We start from the raw sequence: 23,363 nt of genomic DNA, 5'->3' as shown, positions 1-23,363 counted from the left end.
CGCTATGATAGATTTATTTATTTATTTGTTTATTCATTTATGTGACAATATCTATTCGTTTATTTATTTAATAAATAATAAAGAACGCAGTGTAAGGGCCAAACGTATTTGGGAACCACAGCCTAAGACGCTCTTCCACTACAACCCACCTGCTTGACCCACGTGACCTAGTTCCTCCCTCCCCCCCCTCCCTCCTCCTCTCGCCCGTTTCCTCCCTCTCTTCCTCCCCCAACGACTACCCACCCTCTCTTCCTCCCCCAACGACTACACCGTTACCACCCCAGCCAACCACGCTCCCCGTGTGTGTGTGTGTATGGCGCCAAGCGGTCTTGCTCCTTCTGAGACCCAGCTGGTCTCGAAGAAAAGGTAGGTCGAGGACTCGCGATCAACTGGCTGACAGAAGTTCCTTCCCTACCACCACCAGCGGAAGACGCGAGTTCCATGTATACATACATACGCACATACATGTATACTTACAAACATACATCCATGCATACCAGCGGAAGACGCGAGTTCCATGTATGCATACATACGCACATACATGTATACTTACAAACATATATTCATGCATACCAGCGGAAGACGCGAGTTCCATGTATACATACATACGCACATACATGTATACTTACATACATTCATGCATACCAGCGGAAGACGCGAGTTCCATGTATACATACATACGCACATACATGTATACTTACATACATTCATGCATACCAGCGGAAGACGCGAGTTCCATGTATACATACATATGCACATACATGTATACTTACATTCATACATACCAGCGGAAGACGCGAGTTCCACGTATACATACATACGCACATACATGTATACTTACAAACATACATTCATGCATACCAGCGGAAGACGCGAGTTCCACGTATACATACATACGCACTTACATGTATACTTACAAACATACATTCATGCATACATACATACATACAGGCATATTTTGTAGACACCACAGGGCAATTATGGAACGGAAAACCAAACTTTTTTTGTCTAGACATTTTCAGAGTAAGAAGGGGAGAACAGACGAAATTTTTTTAGTTTTCCGTTCTTTAATTTCCCTGTGGTGTCTGCGAAATATGTCGAGCACACGCTCATTGTTATTATGGGTGCATGCATGGATGCACACACCCACACACACACACACACACACACGCACACACACACAAGTACGTATTTATATTGTGACATTAACTGAGCCTCTCTAGATTGGCACTATTCGGGGCGACGTTAATCAGCTGACATGAGAAGGTAACGTATTCTATCAATTTTATTTCATTTATTCATTTATTTATTTATTTATTTATTCATTCATTCTCTAGATCGATAAGGTATCATATATATCTATTTATCTATTTCATTTTTTTTCCCATTCTACAGATCGATGCCCACCCACTCGCCTCAGCTACAAAGTCAACTTGGAGCAAGCCAGTTGTGTTAGCGTGGTATGTGTATATCATACCATTATACCATTATATATTTATTATACCATTATATCATACCATACGACCAACCGAGTTCCTCGTCGCGCCCCGAGTCTGTCCCTCTGCTGAATAAAACCGATGTGTCGTTAACCCGAAAAAAATGGATAAAGTGCGTCCCGGTATTGATGGGATTAACGTCCTAGCGGATCCCCGAGCGTTGATGAGCATAATTATCACATCCCTCTGGCGTCACGAGAGAGAGGGAGAGAGAGAGAGACAAAGAGAGAAAGAGAGGGAGAGAGAGAGAGAGAGAGAGAGAGAGAGAGAGAGGGAGAGAGAGAGAGACAAAGAGAGAAAGAGAGGGAGAGAGAGCTCTTGTAATTTTATCTTGGATAATGGGAAGAGATTCTTTCCAGAACAGACTATAACCCTAATTCACAATGGTAATACATTTCTGTGACATTTTCCTGGCTAACAACACAAAATCCAAATTCGGTTAAAGGAGTGGGGGTATGGGGGTAACGGTCTAAAACAGTGGTTCCCAAACTGGGGGAAATTTGAACCTACCAGGGGGGAAATAATTACACTACCTACTAACTAAAAAAATCTCAGATGAATTTTCTCATGTCTGAGAGAGAGAGAGAGAGAGAGAGAATGCCTGTTTATCAGTATATATGTACATTTGAAAAATAAATTAGTAGATAGTCACAGTGTGTTTTAACTACTCTTTCCCTCATACACATGAAGGGGGAAATCTGGATGGTTGAACTGGGTGCAGGGGGGAAATGACAGAAAAAAGTTTGGGAACCACTGGTCTAAAACAAAATTGTCTCGAGAGGGAACGCGGAAGGTCCAGCTTCGACTCCCAGTCAGTGCAAAAATACTTTCATGATTTTCCGACACCTCTTCGCAACAACGGACACCAGTCGTTCGCATCAACTTAACTGCCCAATTCCACTTCCTCTCTTTCATCGCCTCCACAATATCTTTCACTCCAGTCTGCTCTCTCACCCAACTTGCTCTCTTTCGGTCTCTCAGCGTTATTCCTACCAATGATCTCTCCATTCCTCACCTCTGTCTCCATCGCCTTCGTCAGTTTCCAAGTCTCACATCCGTGGAATACTGGCAGTATACAGTGATTGTAATTTTTCAGTTTCAAATATAAAGGTAGAGCCTCTCGGGATTTTGTTTTACTTACCAAACATTTTCCAATTATAACACGCCTTTTTATGTCATCATCATGATACTTAGTCACTTTCACCATCTGGCCTAAATAATTATACTCTTCAACTTCTTCAAGACTCAATTATAAATCTCATTTCACTCCCCCCCCAAAAAAAAAAAATCTCTTTACTTTGAACTTTCGTGTTGAACTTTACTTTGGTTTTACTCTAATTCGTTTTTAAACCTACTTTGAAATTTTCTTTATTCAGATCATTCAGCATATCTTGCAAACATTTTGCTCTTTCTAAAATAATATGCCAACAGCAAATCTTAGGTGGTTAATATATTCACCATTAATCTTCACACCTTTATCCTCCCTATTCAACCTTCTGGAAATCTCTTCCAAGCAAGCTCTAAATAATTGTAGTGATATTATATAGCCTTGCCGTACTCCTTTCTCGATCTTTAAATCTTCTTTTTCTTTATACAATCGAATTAAAAGAGTACCTTTAGCATAAATATTTTCTAGAACCCTTACGATCTGTTCGTTTGCACCCTCCTTGCGTACCGTGACTTAGGTTTGGTCAATTGGGGGTCATTACTCAGTGTGGATGATATTCTTCCTAACTTCTGAGCCGTTCCCAGGATTCGAACCCATGCGCCTGACCTTCATAACGGCTGCCAGCCGCGTGCGCTACCGTTGAGCCACATCGGCCCCCATGTCTACCACTGTTATGGAGGACCATGACGGCAGTTACATTAAGCCTCGCTTGGCGTTTCATAGAATTTCGTGCATACTCTGAGCGAAACTTTACTGCGTTTTTCAATGTGTCGAAGGATCACCCGGAGAAGAATATATATATATATATATATATATATATATATATATTATATATATATATATATATATCCATATATATATATATCCATATATATAAATATATAGGTATATATATATATATATAATTATATATATATATATATATAATTATATATATATATATAAATATGTATATATATACATATATATAAATATATAGGTATATATATATATATACATATATATAAATATATAGGTATATATATATACATATATATAAATATATAGGTATATATATATATATATATATATATATATATATATATATATATATAAATATATATATATATATATATATATATATATATATATATATATGTATAACAACAATTAATAGACTGCTCATTATAACCCAGTGGTCCTACATTTGTCCAGTTCAGAGTCAAATGACTCCAACCACTTGTAGGCCTCAACACCATAATAAAACTGCCTGGCCTGTGGCACCACACTATCTACTGAAGAGTGCCACCGAGCTCAAGAGGTCTAAACTCTCTCTCAAACTCTCTCTCTCTCACACACACACACACATACACAACCTCCTGGTGCCAAGTTAAGCCTCCAACTTCCCCGGCGCCAAGTCCGGCATTCCACACATGAAATGAGGACCCCGGACAGTCCGGGCACCTTCTGGCACTGCTGCACCCGGCCCCCCCAACCCCCACCACCCCACCCCCACCCCCCGTCCCCAAGGGGCCGCATCGACGGGCCTTTCTCAACCACCAAGAACTAAAGCGACATATCACTCGCCTCCACAAACGAAGCCCAATCAAGGCTCCTCTACATTAAACACCTTCCCCTAGGATGGCATGCTTTAATTATTTTATTATCGCTGCCGTCAGGTGATTTTAATCAGCCAAAGCCCTTCCCCCCCCATACACATCGAAAAAATAAACTTATCGAGAGAGATCCTGGTCTAAGTGGGATTTTTTTTTTTATGAATTATTTCCTCTATCGACTTCGGTACTTGTGAAGTGTAAAATATATTTAAAAACCAACAATTGACACCTATAACTCTGCATATATGTACCGTCATTGACATTTAGTGCATCACTCAAGCCTTGAAAGATTCATTTTTACACTCCAAAATATAAACATATAAATAAGCATCGTGTAGCGGGTATGCCGACTGTCAAATTTTACTGACATGTTATCTTTAGCATATAAATGAATAAATGAATAAATAAATATTAATGAATAAAATAAATTTAAATGAAATTAAATTAAATAAGAGAACCCTCTTCTATCTTGTGTTATTAACTCTATCCCATAAATGACAACTATATCCACTGTGCTGGATAATTTGGCCACAGGACTTCCCTTCGGCAATTTACACAATCGCGAAAAGTGCGGAGCATCGCTGTGCCTACAGAGGACGTACATGCAACCTTCGGAAGACAGTTTATAGGGTCCTGATCAATCATTCGTCCGAGGAAGACAAGGAACGGTCAAGAAGAAAAATGGATGGGGAGTATAACAAGAGGAGGAGGAAGAGGAGGAGGAGGAGGAGGAGGAGGAGGAAGAGGAGGAGAAGGAGGAGAGTGAGGACAAGGAGCATGAGGGCGTACAACATGAGGAAGAGCAGGAGGAGGAGTGTACAGGAGGAGGAGGATGAGGAGGAGGCTGAGGAAGAGGAGGAGAAGGATGAGGGTGAGGACAAGGGGCATGAGGGCGTACAAGATGAGGAAGAGCAGGAGGAAGAGTGTACAGGAGGAGGAGGAGGAGGAGGAGAACGAGGAAGAGAAGAAGGAGAAATAGGAGGAAGAGCAGGAGGCGGAGGAAGGAGTGTACAGAAAGAGGAGGAGCGAGGGAAGGAGGAAGAGGAAGTAGCGGGAATAATAGGTGGTGGAGGGGGGGAGGAGGAGGAGGAGTAAGACAGCGAACAGTGGGAGAAGGAATAAGAGGAAGAGGAGGGGAAAGGAACGAAGAGGAGGAAGAGCAGGATAAAGCGGGAGAAGGAATAGGAGGAGGGGTGGGAAGAGGGAGGGTTGGAGAAGAGGGGAATGGGGAGGGGACGGGAGGGTGGAGAGTAGGCGGAGGGTATGGACAAAGGAGAGGGGGGGAGGGTAGGGATGAAGGAGAGGGAGAGGAGGGCAGGTAATGAGAGGAGAGGGGTGGAGGGAGGGAAGAGAGAGAGGTGGAAGTGAAGGAGGAGGGGTGGATGGGAGGGAAAGGGAAGAAGGGAGGGGTGGAGGGAGAAGGAAGGAGGAGGAGGCGTGGAAGCGAGGGGAAGGAGAAGAAAGGGAGGGGAAGGAGAAGAAAGGGAGGGGAAGGGGTAGGAGAAGGAGAAGAAACGGAAGGGAAGAGAAGGAAGAGAGAGCAGGAGACGGAAGGGCAGGGGCGAGGAGAGGACGAGAAAAGGTGGGGGAGGGGGAGGAGAGGAGGGAAGGCGAGGGAAAGAGGGGAGGAGGGAAGGCGAGGGGAGGAGGGAAGGCGAGGGGAGGAGGGAAGGCGAGGGGAGGAGGGAAGGTGAGGAAGGAAGGACAAAGGGGGGGGAGAGAAGGGATAGGGAGAGTTGATACAAAAGGGAGATGGAGTGTTGTGATAGGAGAGAGAGAGAGGAGGGGAATAGAGAAGGGAGTGAATAAGCGGGGAATAGTGGATAAGGAAAGGAGATTAGGAGAAGGATGGGAAATAGAAAATAGGATTTTTTTTTTTTTGGTTGGGGAGGGGAAGAAGAAAATGAGAAGAAGAGAGTATTGGGAATGAAAGGAATAAAGGATGAGAAATAGAAAAAATAGAAGTTTTTTTTTTTTGGGGGGGGAGAAGAAAATGAGAAGGAGAGGGAAAAGTATTGGAAAGCAAAAGGAATAAAAGAGGTAACCAACTCCATGTGGACGAGAAGACACGACGGCCGATTGTGAGAAAGACAAGAGAAGACCCCGAGGGGGGGAGGGGGAGGGGGGAGATGTTGGCAAAGGAGAAAGATGAAAGTTGGGGTGAGACAGAGAAACCAAGGACAGAGGGGAAAGGGGGGGGGAGGAAGGAGGAAAATGGGGGGGGGGAAAGGAGAGAGAGGAAGGAGAGGAAGGAAAAGGTATGAAGACCTAAAAACTGTTCGACATTGAGTTATTATGCCCTCGGTCGCATTCTGCTCCAACTTCAGAGGTACTTAGGACTACAGCTTCAGAGACGGAGATGGAGGACGAGGAGGACGAGGAGGACGAGGAGGACGAGGAGGATGAGGATGAGGACGAGGAGAAGGAGGACGAGGAGAAGGAGGACGAGGAGGACGAGGACGAGGACGAGGAGGAGGAGGACGAGGAGAAGGAGGACGAGGAGAAGGAGGACGAGGAGGACGAGGACGAGGACGAGGAGGAGGAGGAGGACGAGGAGGAGGAGGAGGACGAGGAGGACGAGAAAGAGGCAATACCTCACCCAAAGAAAACTACAAAATTTGCGACCGAGAGTGAATGAGTGTACGATGGGGGGAGGGGGTGGGAGGCGGTGGTGGAGTGATGGGAAAGGGGGGGAGGGGCATACGTGGGGGGGGGGTTTAGCTGGGCCCCGAAGTCGTGCCAACAACGTTGCCCCCTCACCCCCCCAACTAACCACGCACCACGTCCACGCCATCCACTTCGATCACTTTGTATTTCTGTTGTAATTCCAATTCCACCACCACTCGTTTGTTCCCTGACGCTCAGCCAGTCACTCAGTGAAGACGCAACTGAGAGGCTGATTCCAAATATCACTCTCTCACCAGGAAAAAATATTCCTCTAGTTACACGTGGGGGTACGAGATAAACACACACACGCGCGCGTACACACACACACACACACACACACACACACACACAGGGAGAGAGGGAGAAAGAGAAGATCTGTCTTTATGTGAGGGGTGACAATCACGACTGCTTCAACGCGGCCCTGAATGCAAAGAAGCCGTTACTCTGACAAATTCCCAATTCTGTTTCAGCCTTCACAGACGGGGTGTGGAGGTTCCCTCAGCTGAAGAAAGCAGCCTGGCAGGAAGCCACAAACACATGCAAAAGCCATTCTGGCAGCCTACGGGTTAACAATACTGAAAGGTGACGGTTGCCAATAGCACAATCCGTGACGATCAATCTTTGTCAACAAAACTCGAGACGGTCAGAGGAGCAGCATCAAACGGTAACCCTAGCGAGCTGTGCCACTTGCTCTGATGAAAATATACGTGTGTGTGTGAATATATATATATATATATATATATATATACATATATATATATATATATATATATATATATATATATACTATCAGGGACGGCAAGTTACTAACAAGAACTGTGAGACTAAGCGTAGGCCTTTGCAGAAGCAGAAATGCTCTGATACCATCTGAGAAGGGAGTCCGGTAGTGGGGGGGGGGGGAGGTAAAAGAGGGGAGAGGAGGGGAGAGGAGGAAAGGTGAGGCGAGAGGGAAGTTAAGTCACACGACACTTTGGACGGCGATTTTAATGTTGATGCCAAGTCTTTCTTCATACAAGAGGAAGTCGGTAACAGATAATCATCCTGAGAGCATTATTAGTATCTGTCCGTTTTCCCCCATCCCAAAGTAATTTTTGATACGCCAAAAAAGACTATGGTTCTGCCCCATTGAAGTTCACAAAAACAATGAATAAATAATAACAGCAATAAAAACATTAGTAGATATATGAATAAAATATAAATAATGAATAAAAACAAATAATAATAGTAATAGAAACATTAGTATATATATGAATAAAATATAAAAATAAAAATAAATAATAATAGTAATAGAAACATTAGTAGATATATGAATAAAACATAAATAAACATTTATTATTTAATCAATCAATAAATGGGAGGGGGGCACAGCATAAAAAATTTACTTTCCTGTATCGGACCAGAATTACGTGTCTGCACTTCTACGACGCAATAACTGGAGCCTGGTAACTCGTTCTTACACTTACACGTGCGTGCGTGCGTGTGTGTGTGTGTGCGTGTGTGTTCCTTTTTTGCAGCCCTCACTGTATCCAGGTATTCTTAAAATCCACTTATAACACTAACACAAAACCAAAAGGAATATGCTTGCATATTCTAGATTAATATTGTACGAGTTTTAACAACTCATCATTTTACATAATTTATTTTTAGAACAACGATGAAGAACGTGTGTGCGTGTGTGTACACACACACACACACACACACACACATATATATATATATATATATATATATATATATATATATATATATATATATCGAGTTTTTGTGAATAGAAATGAAAATGCGGCGTGAGTCTGGGACACCCTATATCCAAAGTTTTATGTAATATATATATATATATATATATATATATAATATATATATATATATATACACAGTATATATATATCAAAGTATATATATATATAGTAACAGCGATGCAATTATATATATATATATATATTATATATTATATTATATATATATATACGTATATATATATATATATATATATATATATATACATATACAGTATATGTATATCAAAGAACAAATCGTTAGTAACAGCGATGCAATTCAAATAATCAAGCTCAGCCGTCGCGAGGGGCCCCGAGTTCAAAGCTCGCGACAGCCGAGCCTGTTTGAAATATATATATATATATATATGTATATATATGTATATTTATATATATATATATATATATATTTTTTTTTTCTTTTAACCATCAAGATGCGCTACTCAGTCATAGGCCTTCTCCAAGTCCAGACATTACGCTGACCGTACCCAAGGAATAAAAATCTCCCGAGTGCAAAATGTTTGTTACGCAGCTGAGTACAAATGTTTTGTTAATCAAGATCTGTGACGTCTTATCCCGTGCTAAGGATCGGCGATCATGTGGTTACATTGGGACATTTCCCAAATTTTCTCTCGAACTCCATTAATTTCGCACTCTCTGAAGTCACGCTAATCGATCGGTAATTATATATAATTATTTTATCACACTCTCTGTACAAAGACGTCACATTAGCTCTTTTCCAACGTCTAAGCAGTACCTTGCTTTGGCAAGACCGGGGGAACAGGGGTCTCTCGAGGTAGCCGATTAGTCCCGTGTTGACTGACGGGATTAGCAAAACACGGACCGGCTATAGGTTCGAATCTGACACCAACCTGTGACTTCCACTTCACCCAGAGGTCCCAGCACACGGGAAGGAGGAGGAGGGGGAAGAAGGAAGAAGAAGTAAAAGCAGAAGAAGAAAAAATAAGTAAAAGTATAAGAGGTAGAAGAGGAAGAAGAAGTAGAAGTGGGCGAAGATAAGGAGGAGCAAGAACAAGAAAAAGAAGAGTGAGGAGGAGGAGGAGGAGGAGGAGGAGGAGGAGGAGAAGAAGAATAAAAAGGATGACCTTGGTCAGTTAAGCGACTCCTGGCGTGAGCTCACTCATTACGGACTTAATAATAAACCTACTTTCTGAGAAGAACGCACCAGGCGTGGGCAGTTCGTTCTCATTCCACTCCCCACAATGCCTTGCATTTCATGAGTAACAGCAGCAACGACTGCAACAACACTGTAGTCGAGAGGCCAAACGCAGAGTATGGGATCCAATGTATTTAACGTTGCGCCCACCAGGGTTATTTCTGAAGAAGCCCTGCTGGTCGAAATGTTAAATACATTGGATCCGATACTCTGCGTTTGCCCTCTCTCCTACAATGCCTTGCATTTCTTCAAGCATTACAGCGCCGACATCAAAGCGGGAGGGTCCGTTTCTGTGCCCCTTGTTCAACACGATGCCCGCGCGCGACCACAGTAATCACTCAAGATGGAGAATCTTTCTGGATCTGATGTGGACAAAACCCGCGCGCCTTCGTAGTAAGTGGACTTGTGCCATTGCATTCTCCTGCAATTTGCATATTTATAGATGCTCTTCGGGCGTGGGAAGGGAAGGATGGAAGAGAAAAGGGAAGGGAGGGAGAGGTGGGAAGTATTTGGAGGGGAAGTATGGGTGATAACAAAGGGGGAAAGGAAGGAAGGAAGGAAAGGGGAGGGAAGGGAAGTAGGAAAGGTGAAAGTAAGGACGAAAGGTAGGAAGGAAGGGAGGAAGGAAAGAAGCAAGGAAAAAAGCAAGGAAGGGAGGAAGGAAAGAAGCAAGGAAGGGAAGAAGGAAAGAAGGAAGAAGGAAAGAAAGGAAGGAAAGAAAGGAAGGAAAGAAAGGGGAGGGAGGGAAGAAGGAAAGGTGAAAGTAAGGACGAAGGGTAGAAAGGAAGGGAGGAAGAAAGGGAGGAAGGAAGGAAGGGAGGAGGGAAAGAAGGGAGGAGGGAAAGAAGGAAGTAGGGAAAGAAGGAAGGAAAGAAGGAAGGAAGGAAAGAAGGGAGGAGGGAACGTGGACGAGGTGTATGACGAGAAAAGAGAAACAGGAGGGATTGAAACGAGGAATGGATGGGAGGAAAGGATAAGAGAAACAGGTAAGAGAAACAGAGGAGGAGGAGGAAACTTGATAAAGCAGGGAAGAAAGGATGTACAAGAATGGGGAAAAAGAAGGGAAGAGGGAAGAACAGAGAAGAGGAAGGCAGGAGAGAAAAAAAAACAAGAAGAGGAGTGTAGAAGAGAAAGAGAAAATGAGATAAAAACGAGAACGAAAAGAAAGGGAGAGAAGGAACTAGAGAAAATGGTGGAGACAGAAAAAGTAAAGTGAAAGAGAAGAGGAACGGAGAGGAGAAGAGGAGGAGGACAAGAGGAGAAAGAAAAGGGAGAGAGGAAACAAGCTGAAGAGGAGGAAAAAGGGACGAGGAACACAACAGAGATGAAGGACATATGAAAGAGGATGGATATGGTTAGAAATAATGAGAAAATAAAACAGGGAGAAGGAAAAGGCGAAAAGGAAGACTAAGGAAGAAGGAAGAAGAGGAAGAAAAGGAGGGGGCAGATGAAGGGGTGAAGAGGCGAAAACGAAGAGGAGAAAAGAAAGAAGCCAAAGAAAAAGAGAAGGAAGGTGAAACAGGAAAAAAGGAGAGGAAGAGGAAAGAGGAAGAGGAAAGAGGAGAGGAAAAGCGATGAGAGGAGAGAGGAAGTGGAGGAGAAAGGGAGGCGTTGAAAGAAAAAAAAATGGAGTAAGAAAGACTATAGTGAAGCAAAAGTGGAATGCGTGGAGGAGCAAAGTGGAAGAGCGACAGGTGTGGAGGGGCTCGAGGGTAGTGTGGCGAGAGGGAGAATGGAGGATGGAGGATGGAGGATGGAGGATACGGAAGGGGCACAAACAGTGGGAGGAGAGTGGTTGGAGGCTGGACAGAGGTAAAAAGCGAGTTATGGGAAGAGGGAGAGGGATGAGAGGTAAGAGGCACGAGAATGGGGAGAGGCGAGGGGGAGGCTGAGGAGGGGGGGTGAGGAGGGGAGGTGTGAGTGGATATAGGGAGGGGAGGTGTGAGTGGATATAGGGAGGGGAAAGAGGAGGGGACGGAGGTGTGAGGAGGAAAGGGGAGGGGACGGAGGATGTAAGGAGAGAGATATGTGGGGAGGTGTCAAGAGAGGAGGGAAGAAGAGAGGAGGTATGAGGAGGGGAGAAGAGAGGATCTGTGAGGAGATACGATGAGAGGGATGGGGTGAGGAAGAGGGAGGAGAGAGGAAGGTGTACAATGTTTAGGAAGGGATGGAAAGTTGTGAGGGGACAGCTAGGGAGGGAAGAGGAGGGAAGAGGAGGGAAGAGGAGGGTAGGGGAGAGAAGGAGAGGAGAGAAGGAGAGGAGGGAAGGAGAGGAGGGAAGGAGAGGAGGGAAGGAGAGGAGGAAAGGAGAGGAGGGGAGGGAAGATGTGATGAGGGAAGGAGAGGAGGGAAGGACAGGAGGGGAGGGAAAGGGAGGGGAGAGGGAAGATGTGATGAGGGAAGGGGAGAGGAGAATGGAGGGAAGGGGAGGAGGGGAGTGAAGATGTGATGAGGGAAGGGGAGGAGGTCAGGGAAGATGTGATGAGGGAAGGGGAGGGGAGAGGAAGGGAGAAGAAGGAAGATGTGATGAAGGAAAGAGAGGCGGGGAGGGAAGATGTGATGAGGGAAGGGAAGGGAAGGGAAGGGAAAGATAGGGGAGGGGAGGGGAGGGGAGGGGAGGGGAGGGAAGGGAAAGGAAGGGAAGGGAGGGGAGGGAAGGGGAGGGAAGGGGAGGGGAGGGAAGGGGAGGGAAGGGTAGGAGAGAGGAAGTGTATGGAGAAGACAGAACTAGCCCGGGGGGGGGGGGAGCGGGCTGACGAAGGGAATGCTCCTCCCCTCATCCCTACAACCAGTATGAACAAGATGGAAAATGTACTACAGTACATACGTACAGTACGTGCCTGAAGTTTCGCATTCCTGCGGCTGAGCTGGGAATCCAAAGAAGCCTACCCATTTAGTACTACACACAATTTCGAAGTAATCCTTTAGTTATGGGGACTGTAGAAGTATGTGGGGAGATAACCCAGCGTGGGTTGTAATGTTATGGATACTGACATGAGAATTCTGATATTACTATGGGGGGGGGTTTCAAATTAGAGGGGGTGGTAAATTATGGGGGGTTATATAATGAGGGTTAATATGTTATAGGGTTGTTATCGTATGGGCGTTATTATATTATGGAGGTTGTTATATTATGGGGCTATATTATGGAGGTTGTTATATTATGGGGTTATATCATAGGGGTTGTTATATTATGGGGTTATATCATAGGGGTTGATATACTATGGAGGTTGTTATATTATGGGGTTATATCATAGGGGTTGTTATATTATGGGGTTATATTATAGGGGCTGTTATATTATGGGATTATATCATAGGGGTTGTTATGTTATGGGGGTTGTTATGTTATGGGGGTTGTTATATTATGGGGGTTGTTATATTACGGGAGTTGTTATGGTGACAATTCAAACAAAGTAGACGACAGAAGGGAAGGGCGCATCGTGAGCACCTTGTATCACCCCCTCCCTCCCTCCCTCGTCCTCCTCTCTGGCAATCACATGACCGTGAAGCACGTCGGAATATGTTCACAGACGTAAGCAAGGTATATAAAACACACAAACACACACACACACAAGTGCAGAAGCACAAGCGCATACAATGGATTTGGAGGAGGGGGGGGAGAGGAGGAGGAGGAGGAGGAGGAGGAGAGAGGACAAGATGGCGGTCAAGCTACAGGAGTCACAGCAGCACTCCCCCCTTCCCCTTCCCCCCCCCCGGAGTGTCTTGCCAACTTGTGTCAGCAACAACAACAAAAATAACACGCCAGCCAGCCAGCCACCGCCACTTGGTGGCGAAACAGAGGCGGCACTCATGCTCCGACCTTCTGCTGCTGCTACCTGTTGGACTCCCAGGGGCAGCGGGTGCCTCCTCCTCCTCCTCCTCCTCTTCACCCCGCCCCCCCTTGCTTACGTGACTGCGGGCAAGAAAGACACGACAGCGCACACCAGCAAAACACACAGACGAATTTCTATTATTATGATCATTATTATATTATCAATATTAATATTATCATTATTTACACACACACACACACACACACACACACACACACACACACACACACACACACACACAATTAGGGATGTACCGAAACACAAAAGGGGCGATTCCCGATACATCGACCTTGCTTTATCGGCCGATACCGATTAATCGGCCACCGACTATCTGTAATGCAATTTTGTACTGTAAATTAAAATGCGTACAGTAATTAACTGTAAGCATTACTGTAATATTCTATAATCACATTCATGATTTCGGGCGATTTAACGGTAGTTTCTACTTTTCGTCGCCAACAATTTGTGTTTTTCGAAAGGTCAAGTGCATTCTGCGCCTACGCCTACGTCTTGTATAATAATCGCTGCATGACCGTAAAAGCAACACATATACTCTGTGTGGTTATGCTGGCATAAACCCAAATGCAATAAGCTTATTATGCTGAAATATGCGCATGCTGAAGCCAATAAGTCTTTCGAATTTCTTTGCCACCTCTGGTTGCTTGTCATTTACAAAAATAATAATAATCAATAAATAAAATGAATAAAGAGAAAAAGTGTAGCCGGTTGTCAATATACTGATTACTTGGCAAAAGGGCCGATACGGCCGAATATCGACATTTTCAGATTATCGGCACCTCACACACATGTATTAAATTATACATACATACATATATATATACATTATATATATATATACATATATACATATATATATTGTTGGTACATTGTGACAAGTTGATGAAGGTGGAAAAAGAAGTCACGGGTCTAGTTCCGAGTTCCTGAGTTTATTCCTGACCGGTTTCGCTCTATGCTTCTTCAGAGGAAGAAGCATAGAGCGAAACCGGTCAGGAATAAACTCAGGAACTCGGAACTAGACCCGTGACTTCTTTTTCCACCTTCATCATATATTATATATATATATATATATATATATATATATATATACATTATATATATATACATATATACATATATATATATATATATATATACATTATATATTTATACATATATAAGTATATACATATATAAATATATATATACACACACACACACACATATATATTATATATATATATATACTATATATATATATATACACACACGCACCGAATGAAACACACACATACAGAGTGAGAGACTGACAGAGGGGGGGAGGGATGGGAAAAACGAGGGGAGTGACGCCATTGGAGGGAAGGGTGGAGGAAGACTGGCTGGGAGAGAGGAATGAAGGGGAATGAAGATTGTAGGAATGGGAACAGAAGAGAGGAAGAGAGGAAAAGAGAGAGTTAAAGAGGAGAAGGAAGGAGAAAAGAAAGTGGGAGTGAAAGGGGAGGAAGCGAGAATGGGAGAGAAGCGAAAACAGGAGGGGGGGAAGTGGGAGGTGACAAGTGGGAGGGGGAGGAGGACGTGGAACGAGGAAGAGGATCTGGGACGGAAGAAGAGAGTGCGGGGTGGGGGGGGGTGGGGGGAGTGTGACAGAAAAAGGAAGAGGAGGGGGGAGGGGATGGGAGGGGGACGAATAAGTAGTGGGAGGAAGAGGGATTGAGAAGGGGGGAGCGGGAAGAGGCAGTAAGAAGAGGGAGTAGGAAGGGAGGAAGGAGTGGGAGGAAGGGGGGTGCGAGAAAGAGGGAGTAGGATGGGGAAGGGAGTGGGATGGGGGAGGGGAGGGGGAGGAAGAGGAAGCAAGAGGAGGAGGGAGTGGGATGGGGGAAGGGAGGGGGAGGAAGAGGAAGTAAGAGGGAGTGGGAGTGGGAGGGGAGGAAGAGGGAGTGGGAGGGGGGAGGTAGAGGGAGTGGGAGGGGGGAGGAAGAGGGAGTGGGAGGGGGGAGGAAGAGGGAGTGGGAGGGGGGAGGAAGAGGGAGTGGGAGGAGGGAGGAAGAGGGAGTGGGAGGAGGGAGGAAGAGGGAGTGAGAGTGGGAGGAAGAGGGAGTGAGAGTGGGAGGAAGAGGGAGTGAGAGTGGGAGGAAGAGGGAGTGAGAGTGGGAGTGAGAGGAAGAGGGAGTGAGAGTGGGAGTGAGAGGAAGAGGGAGTGAGAGTGGGAGGAAGAGGGAGTGAGAGTGGGAGGAAGAGGGAGTGAGAGTGGGAGTGAGGAGTGAGAGTGGGAGTGAGAGTGGGAGTGGGAGTGAGAGTGGGAGTGAGAGTGGGAGTGAGAGTGGGAGTGAGGAGTGAGAGTGGGAGGAAGAGGGAGTGAGAGTGGGAGGAAGAGGGAGTGGGAGGGGGGTAGGAAGAGGGAGTGGGAGGGGGGTAGGAAGAGGGAGTGGGAGGGGGTAGGAAGAGGGAGTGGGAGGGGGGTAGGAAGAGGGAGTGGGAGGGGGTAGGAAGAGGGAGTGGGAAGGGGGTAGGAAGAGGGAGTAGGAAGGGGGGTAGGAAGAGGGAGTGGGAAGGGGAGTGGGAAGGGGGGTAGGAAGAGGGAGTGGGAAGGGGGGTAGGAAGAGGGAGTAGGAAGGGGGGTAGGAAGAGGGAGTGGGAGGGGGGAGGAAGAGGGAGGGGGTAGGAAGAGGGGGGGGGGTAGGAAGAGGGAGTGGGAGGGGGTAGGAAGAGGGAGTGGGAGGGAGGTAGGAAGAGGGAGTGGGAAGGGGGGTAGGAAGAGGGAGTAGGAAGGGGGGTAGGAAGAGGGAGTGGGAGGGGGGAGGAAGAGGGAGTGGGGGGATGGAAGAGAAAGTGGGAGAGGGAGGAAGAATAAGAGTGACGGAGGAGGGAGGAGGAAAAGGAGAGGGAGGGTGAGGTAGAAATAGGGGTATGACAAAAGTGTGTGAATGGGAGAGAGGAAGAAGAGGAGAAAAAAAGATGGAGGAAGAGGAGGAGGAGGAGGGAAAGGAGGGAGAGAGGGGGGGGTGGGAGGAGGAAGAATGGGGGTGGGAGGAAGAGGAGGAGGCGAGAAGGAGTGAAAGGAGGAGGGAGGAGGGAGAGAGGAAGGGAAGAAGAGGAAGGGAGGGGGGGGGGGGAGAGGAGGAGGAGAGGAAGGGGGGGAGGGGTGGAGGGGAGGGAGGGGGGAGAGGGGAGGGGAGTGGGGCGAGGGAGAGGAGGGGTGAGGAGGGAGTGGGGAGAGAGGAGAGTGGGAGGGGGGAGAGTGTGGGTGAGGAGGGAGGTGGAGGGAAGAGGGGGGGGGTGAGGAGGGAGGGCAGGAGGTGAGGGGTGAGGAGGTGGGACAGGGGTAGGGGGTGAGGGGGGAAGTGAGGGGGTGAGGAAGGGTGGGGGAGTGGGGGTGAGGTGGGGGAGTGGGGGTGAGGAAGAGGCAGTGGGCAGGGTGAGGAAGGGGGAGTAAAAGGAGGTGAGGAAGAGGGAGTGGGCAGTGTGGAAGGGGGAGTGGGCAGGGTGAGGAAGGGGGAGTGGGCAGGGTGAGGAAGGGGGAGTGGGCAGGGTGAGGAAGTGGGAGTAGGCAGGGTGAGGAAGGGGGAGTGGGCAGGGTGAGGAAGGGGGAGTGGGCAGGGTGAGGAAGGGGGAGTGGGCAGGGTGAGGAAGGGGGAGTGGGCAGGGTGAGGAAGGGGGAGTGGGCAGGGTGAGGAAGGGGGAGTGGGCAGGGTGAGGAAGGGGGAGTGGGCAGGGTGAGGAAGGAGGAGTAAAAGGGGATGAGGAAGAGGGAGTTAAAGGGTTAAGCAGCAGAATGTGGGAAGAGTAAGAAAGACAAAATGAGAAAGTGGGATTGGGAGAAAAAAATAGGAAGTGAGGGGAGAGGTAGAGAGAGAGAGAGAGAGAGAGAGAGAGAGAGAGAGAGAGAGAGAGGATGAGAGGGGAGAGGGGAGAGAGAGAGAGAGAGAGAGAGGAGGACGGTGGGGAGACGAGGAGGGAGACGAGGAGGGAAGAGGGAGGAGGGAAGAGGGAAGAGGGAGGAGGGAAGAGGGAAAAGGGAAGAGGGGCGAGTAGAAAATTTGACGCACGAAAGGAAACTGGGAAGAAATTGCGTGCGCGTGCGTGCGTGCGTGCGTGCTGCCCCTGACGAAGTCCGCATATGTAGACACCCTGAGTGTATACACCAACGGTGATAACACAGTGACAATGGCGCTGGCGGTGATAAAAATGGCGTCGGTACTAACACGAAAGGCTTCCGCAGTGTTGGCTCCACGGTCTCTGGAATCTTTCTGGAATGTTGCCAAATGTAGTGAATGCGTGCCCGCCAATGTGAGGGGTTGTGTGTTTGTTTCTGTGTGATTCACCATGGTCTTGGACCACGTGCTGGACTCATGATCGACAGCTGTTATCCTACGAGATAAGAGCTCAAGGGGTTTCGACCCCTATTGGTAATGGCGTGGCCTTACAATACACATCAATTCCTTGCCTAAGGAAGCGATATGCTTATTTGCATTGCAGTCATACATTACAATACGTATTCAAAATGTGCCAACGTATAAGTATTTACACGTGTTATGCATATGAACGCATTTACACTACATGTATCCTTATGCAAATAATAAGAACATAAGAATGAAGGAGACTGCAAGAGACCATAAGGCCTACACTAGGCAGTTCCGTGAGTCTACTTACATGCGTATGTATTCCTATGTGTGTATGGAGACATACTGTATGTGCATGGGGACTCTTGTGAGTGTGTGTTTTTGTGTGTGTGCATTTTTGTGAGGACGTGTTGAAGAATTACAAATCTTCACCTTACCTTAAGAGTGCCGTGGTGTTCTGGGGGCTGAAACAGAAAGGAAAAACAAGAAATGAGTGACAAGAAATGTAGAGAAGGAAGAAGCACAACAATACACTTACATGTCATGTTTATAATTTATCTTATATTATTTGTTTTTGTTTTGTTATCATTTGTCTGTTTGATTCTCATTTGTTATTACTTACATGTCAATTTATTGTTATTTACTATTTACCTGTTTGTTTATTAACTATACCTATGCATTTATTTATGTATTCTATTTGTTATTTACATTATTATAGTTTTTATTTATTCATCATTATATTTTTTTCGCATCCGACCTAGATATGGACCAAAAGGTCTCCTGTCGGCATGCTCCGCCTTTGTAATCCTTTGTAATGTCTTGCCACTGTAAGCAAGACGCCATCTTTCTGACCCCACGCCTTCTACTCAATCAATCAAATCAGCCATCCTGAGTCCACTGCTGAACAAAGGCCTCCTTCATAGCATTCCATGATTCACACGACCGCGCCATCCTCTGCCACGTCACTCCTGCAAACTTCTCAATCTCGTCTCTCCACCTTCTGTCTGGTCTCCCTCTTCCACGCTTCCCATCTCGCGAGTAGACTAGAGTGAAAGATATTGTGGAAGCAGTAAAAGAGAGAAAGTGGAATTGGGCAGGTAAGTTGGTGCGAATGACTGATGAGTGATGGAGCAAGTGTGTTACTGAATAGACGCCGCGCCTTCTACTACACTGAATAAAATCGCCGGGAGCTGAGCTGAAGACACACCGTAAGCCTAAATGCAAACGGAGACGCAGGCGACACAGGGGACGCAGGCGACACAGGAGACGCAGGCAACACAGGAGACACAGGGGACGCAGGCGACACAGGGGACGCAGGCGACACAGGGGACGCAGGCGACACAGGGGACGCAGGCGACACAGGGGACGCAGGCGACACAGGGGACGCAGGCGACACAGGGGACGCAGGCGACACAGGGGACGCAGGCGACACAGGGGACGCAGGCGACACAGGGGACGCAGGCGACACAGGCAACGCAGGTGACACAGCCGACGCAGGCGACACAGGGGACGCAAGCGACACAGGGGACGCAGGCGACGCAGGCGGCGCAGGCGACACAGGGAACGCAGGCGACACAGGGAACGCAGGCGACACAGGGAACGCAGGCGACACAGGGGACGCAGGCGACACAGGGAACGCAGGCGACACAGGGGACGCAGGCGACACAGGGGACGCAGGCGACACAGGGGACGCAGGCGACACAGGGGACGCAGGCGACACAGGGGACGCAGGCGACACAGGGGACGCAGGCGACACAGGGGACGCAGGCGACACAGGGGACGCAGGCGACACAGGAGACGCAGGCGACACAGGCAACGCAGGCGACACAGGGAACGCAGGCGACACAGGGGACGCAGGCGACACAGGGGACGCAGGCGACACAGGGGACGCAGGCGACACAGGGGACGCAGGCGACACAGGGGACGCAGGCGACACAGGGGACACAGCACAGATCAAAGGCAGACTTCCTGTTGCTGAATTCAAGTACAACTTAACTATCCCTTTCACTTGAAATGCTGATGTAGTACATCTAGAACCATTTCAGGCGAGATTGAAGTTCAAATTGTACTTCAATTCAGGAACAGGAAGTCTGGCTTTGCTCTGTACTACGTCTCAGTTAGCACTTAAGGGGAACTGCCGCGGAAATTAATGATATTCACCCCTACGAGGCCAGATAAATGTCACTTTAAAGAGTTGATTATGGCTACAACTTGACTATATCATTTGCAAGGGACTCCTAAGCTTTGGAGTCCAGTAATGTTCACTAGAACTCTCTAAATACCCGTGAAACTCTCATTCTATAAATCTAGAGTTCTCGATTGCTAGATTGGTGCCCAATGGTCATCATAAAGAGCCCTGCTGACTGGATGCAAATGATTGTTTCTATAACATCACTACTTCCTTACGATCTACATTAAATGTTATCCAAATACTCTGGTCAGTTGAATTTCATCACGACTCTTGCAATCTCACCTCGTGAGCTTGCATAAACCAAAGCATATATAACATATTTTTGACGCGTTTTCAATCCGTGAACTCGTTTCTTTCCGTGAACGTGTTCCAAACTTCGTCATTCTGAATCCGGGTCAGTGCAGGGTATTTTGACACGTGTATGCTGTGTATTCCGTTATTGTTGCTTGTGTTATTTCTGTTATTGTTATTATAATTTCCGTATTCACCAGAATGGTGCTACGTGCCCAAATTAGACATTAAGTGTTACATCTTACATTTACACACACACACACACACACACACACACACACAAAACATACGACTTGATGGCGCAGTGATAGCATTCGCGGCAGCCGCTACGGCGGTCCGGGACTGAGATAAATTCAGTATCGCTGCGCTGTGAGTTGTTACTCCAGCTGTCGTGGGCGGGGAGTTGGGTGTGTGTGTGTGTGCGCTTGCGTGTAAGGTCACAACATTACCCATAGATCGGTCATATATCAGCTCTGAGCTCTCTGCCGAAAGAGCTGTCGATCACAAGTCCAACACGTGATCCTAGACCATAGTGAATCACACACATACACCTCAGTCACACTGATAAGGCCAAGACTGGACTATGCACTGACACTATGGACACCCAATACTAAAAAGAATATAAAGAAAATTGAAAGAATCCAAAGAGTAATTACGTAGATGGCTCCAACACTTCCAAAACTGTCACATGAGGAGAGATTGCCATGTCATGTGAGGAGAGATTGCCAAAGTTGGGTTTACCAACTCTGGAACCAAATGGAGAAAGGGGTGACCTATTGACCATCTATAGAATCATGAGAGGCATGAAAGTCCTTGACAGAGAAGACTTACTAAACTGGGATAAGAGAAATACAAGAGGGCATGAAAATAAAATAAAAATGACAGTTACAGAAGGGACATGAGAAAGAACAGATTTCCACACAGAGTGGTGGATGTCTGGAACAAATTAGACGAAACAATAGTGTGTGCAAAAACTATACATGGATTTTAGAGCAAACTAGATAATGCGAGATACAAAGACGGGACACCACGAGCGTAGCTCCCCTTGCCGTAAGATAGAACTAGGTTAACACACACACACACACACACACACACACACACACACACACACACACACACACACACACACACACACACACACACACACTGGGGCCTTCAGACGCCGATCAGCCTTCAACTACAAAGACTTGTGACCAATAATGATGGAATGCGGGCATCACCCCAGAGGCCAACATCCACGCCTCACAATAACTACATTGACCAAAGATCTGCGCCACATATTTTGTCTACTGTGCATCTCTCGGGATACTCCGACACCCACAGCGCTACGACGCGGCGACCCGCGCTTCGATATTTCCTGTTCACACTAGCGGTTTCATCAGCGGCGGTTCAATTACAATATAAGTCAAAGGATACGTTAACACATAACAGCACATTTTTTCCTTGACTATGCGGTACCGCCGCGGTTTCCGCGCGGTTCAAACCGCTAGTGTGAACAGGGCCCAAAGGCCCAGTTCTAGTCGCAGTGAGCACCAGAGAATGCCACTTGGCCTCGTTCCCCTAGCACACAAGGCAAAGGTGAAAACTTCGACATCTAAGAGCCTCCTGGTGTAAGGTCTTTTTCAACTGGTAACATGCGATGACACTATGAAATGTCAGTCAGATTTCTCCCTGATCCCAGTGTATGCCATTCCGATGCCTGTATGCCCAAGGTACCATCGGTGCGGCGAGGAAAATGGTTCGAGTGTCTTCACCCACTCAAAGAAACTACGACTACTGATTAACCACGTGAAGCACAAAGTAAAACATGTTATAAAACACCACAATAACGGTGTTATAAGCATATAATACATAAAAATATAACGAGTACAATTACAAAGTACCCCAAACTAGTTAGATTCGTCATACCGTTAAACTTGATTCCATGATTTAAAGAAGAAATGTAACACTCGACTCCATATTTCAGACTTAACAAAGATGAACACAAGACGATTTAAAATATAGAACAAATGATAGGTGAATATCAATTGATATCGCAATACAAGTTTAATAATAATAATAATAATAATAATAATAATAATAATAATAATAATAATAGGTATTATTCAAATTTAAAATCCACAACAAAATAACACGTATACAGTGTAAAACCAAACAAGTCGGGGTATTGTACTACGTATTATGAACTGTAAGCACGCTAAGCTCAGAGTAGACATGCCCTGGTATTAGGAGTAAGTTTTATAATTCATTCAACTTGTAAAACCTGAATAGATTTTCAATGACCACGTAATTAATACAACACAGTAATGACTCGACCCAAAACCCGTAATCGGATTTATAATCCACGACAGTACCAAGTAATGAACTTAACTCTACTTCATCAGTAAAAACGACGGAGACCGTGTTGATTCGTATCTTGTGATCGTCGCCAGGCGATAATATTCAGATAAGGAATATCTCCCTGCCGTTCCCTGACGTTTATGAGATATGGCAAGGCTTACGGGAGACCACAATGGCCGATTTGGCTGTCGTCAGGCGATTTTATTCAGCTGTGGTCGTGGGGGGGGGCAGCCCTCGTTAATCTCGAATATATTTTGGTGTCGCACAGAAATGAGAAAATCGTGTCCACGTCAGCTGTGGTGGCTTCGTGTCCCTGCTGCCACTGCCTCTGCTGCTGCTGCTGCTGCTGCTGCTGCTGCTGCCGCTGCTGCTGCTGCCGCCGCTGCTGCTGCTGCACCGGCCGGGTCTTCTCAATGCCAATTACAATTAACACATTAAGAACAATGGCACGTTTAGTAGGTAGTGTAACAAATGCTAAACAACTGTGTTGTCC

At 46.4% G+C, this 23,363-nt stretch overlaps 1 protein-coding gene across 5 annotated transcripts in view; it reads right to left on the bottom strand.

Moving 5' to 3' along the window:
- Window positions 1-23,363, bottom strand: part of Mrtf (Myocardin-related transcription factor) — a 314,147-nt gene that overhangs the window by 202,937 nt on the left and 87,847 nt on the right. For all 5 annotated transcript variants that reach the window (XM_076192250.1, XM_076192249.1, XM_076192254.1 and 2 more), the window contains one exon: window positions 18,486-18,512. The gene's annotated coding sequence lies outside the window, so the exon portion shown is untranslated. The remainder of the gene's footprint in view (window positions 1-18,485; window positions 18,513-23,363) is intronic.

Source organism: Oratosquilla oratoria, chromosome 11 (assembly GCF_046742065.1).
Source record: "Oratosquilla oratoria isolate Oo_2021 chromosome 11, ASM4674206v1, whole genome shotgun sequence".
NCBI lineage: Eukaryota > Metazoa > Arthropoda > Malacostraca > Stomatopoda > Squillidae > Oratosquilla > Oratosquilla oratoria.
Note: the sequence above shows the minus strand (reverse complement) of the source record. Positions and strands in the feature narration are given on the sequence as shown.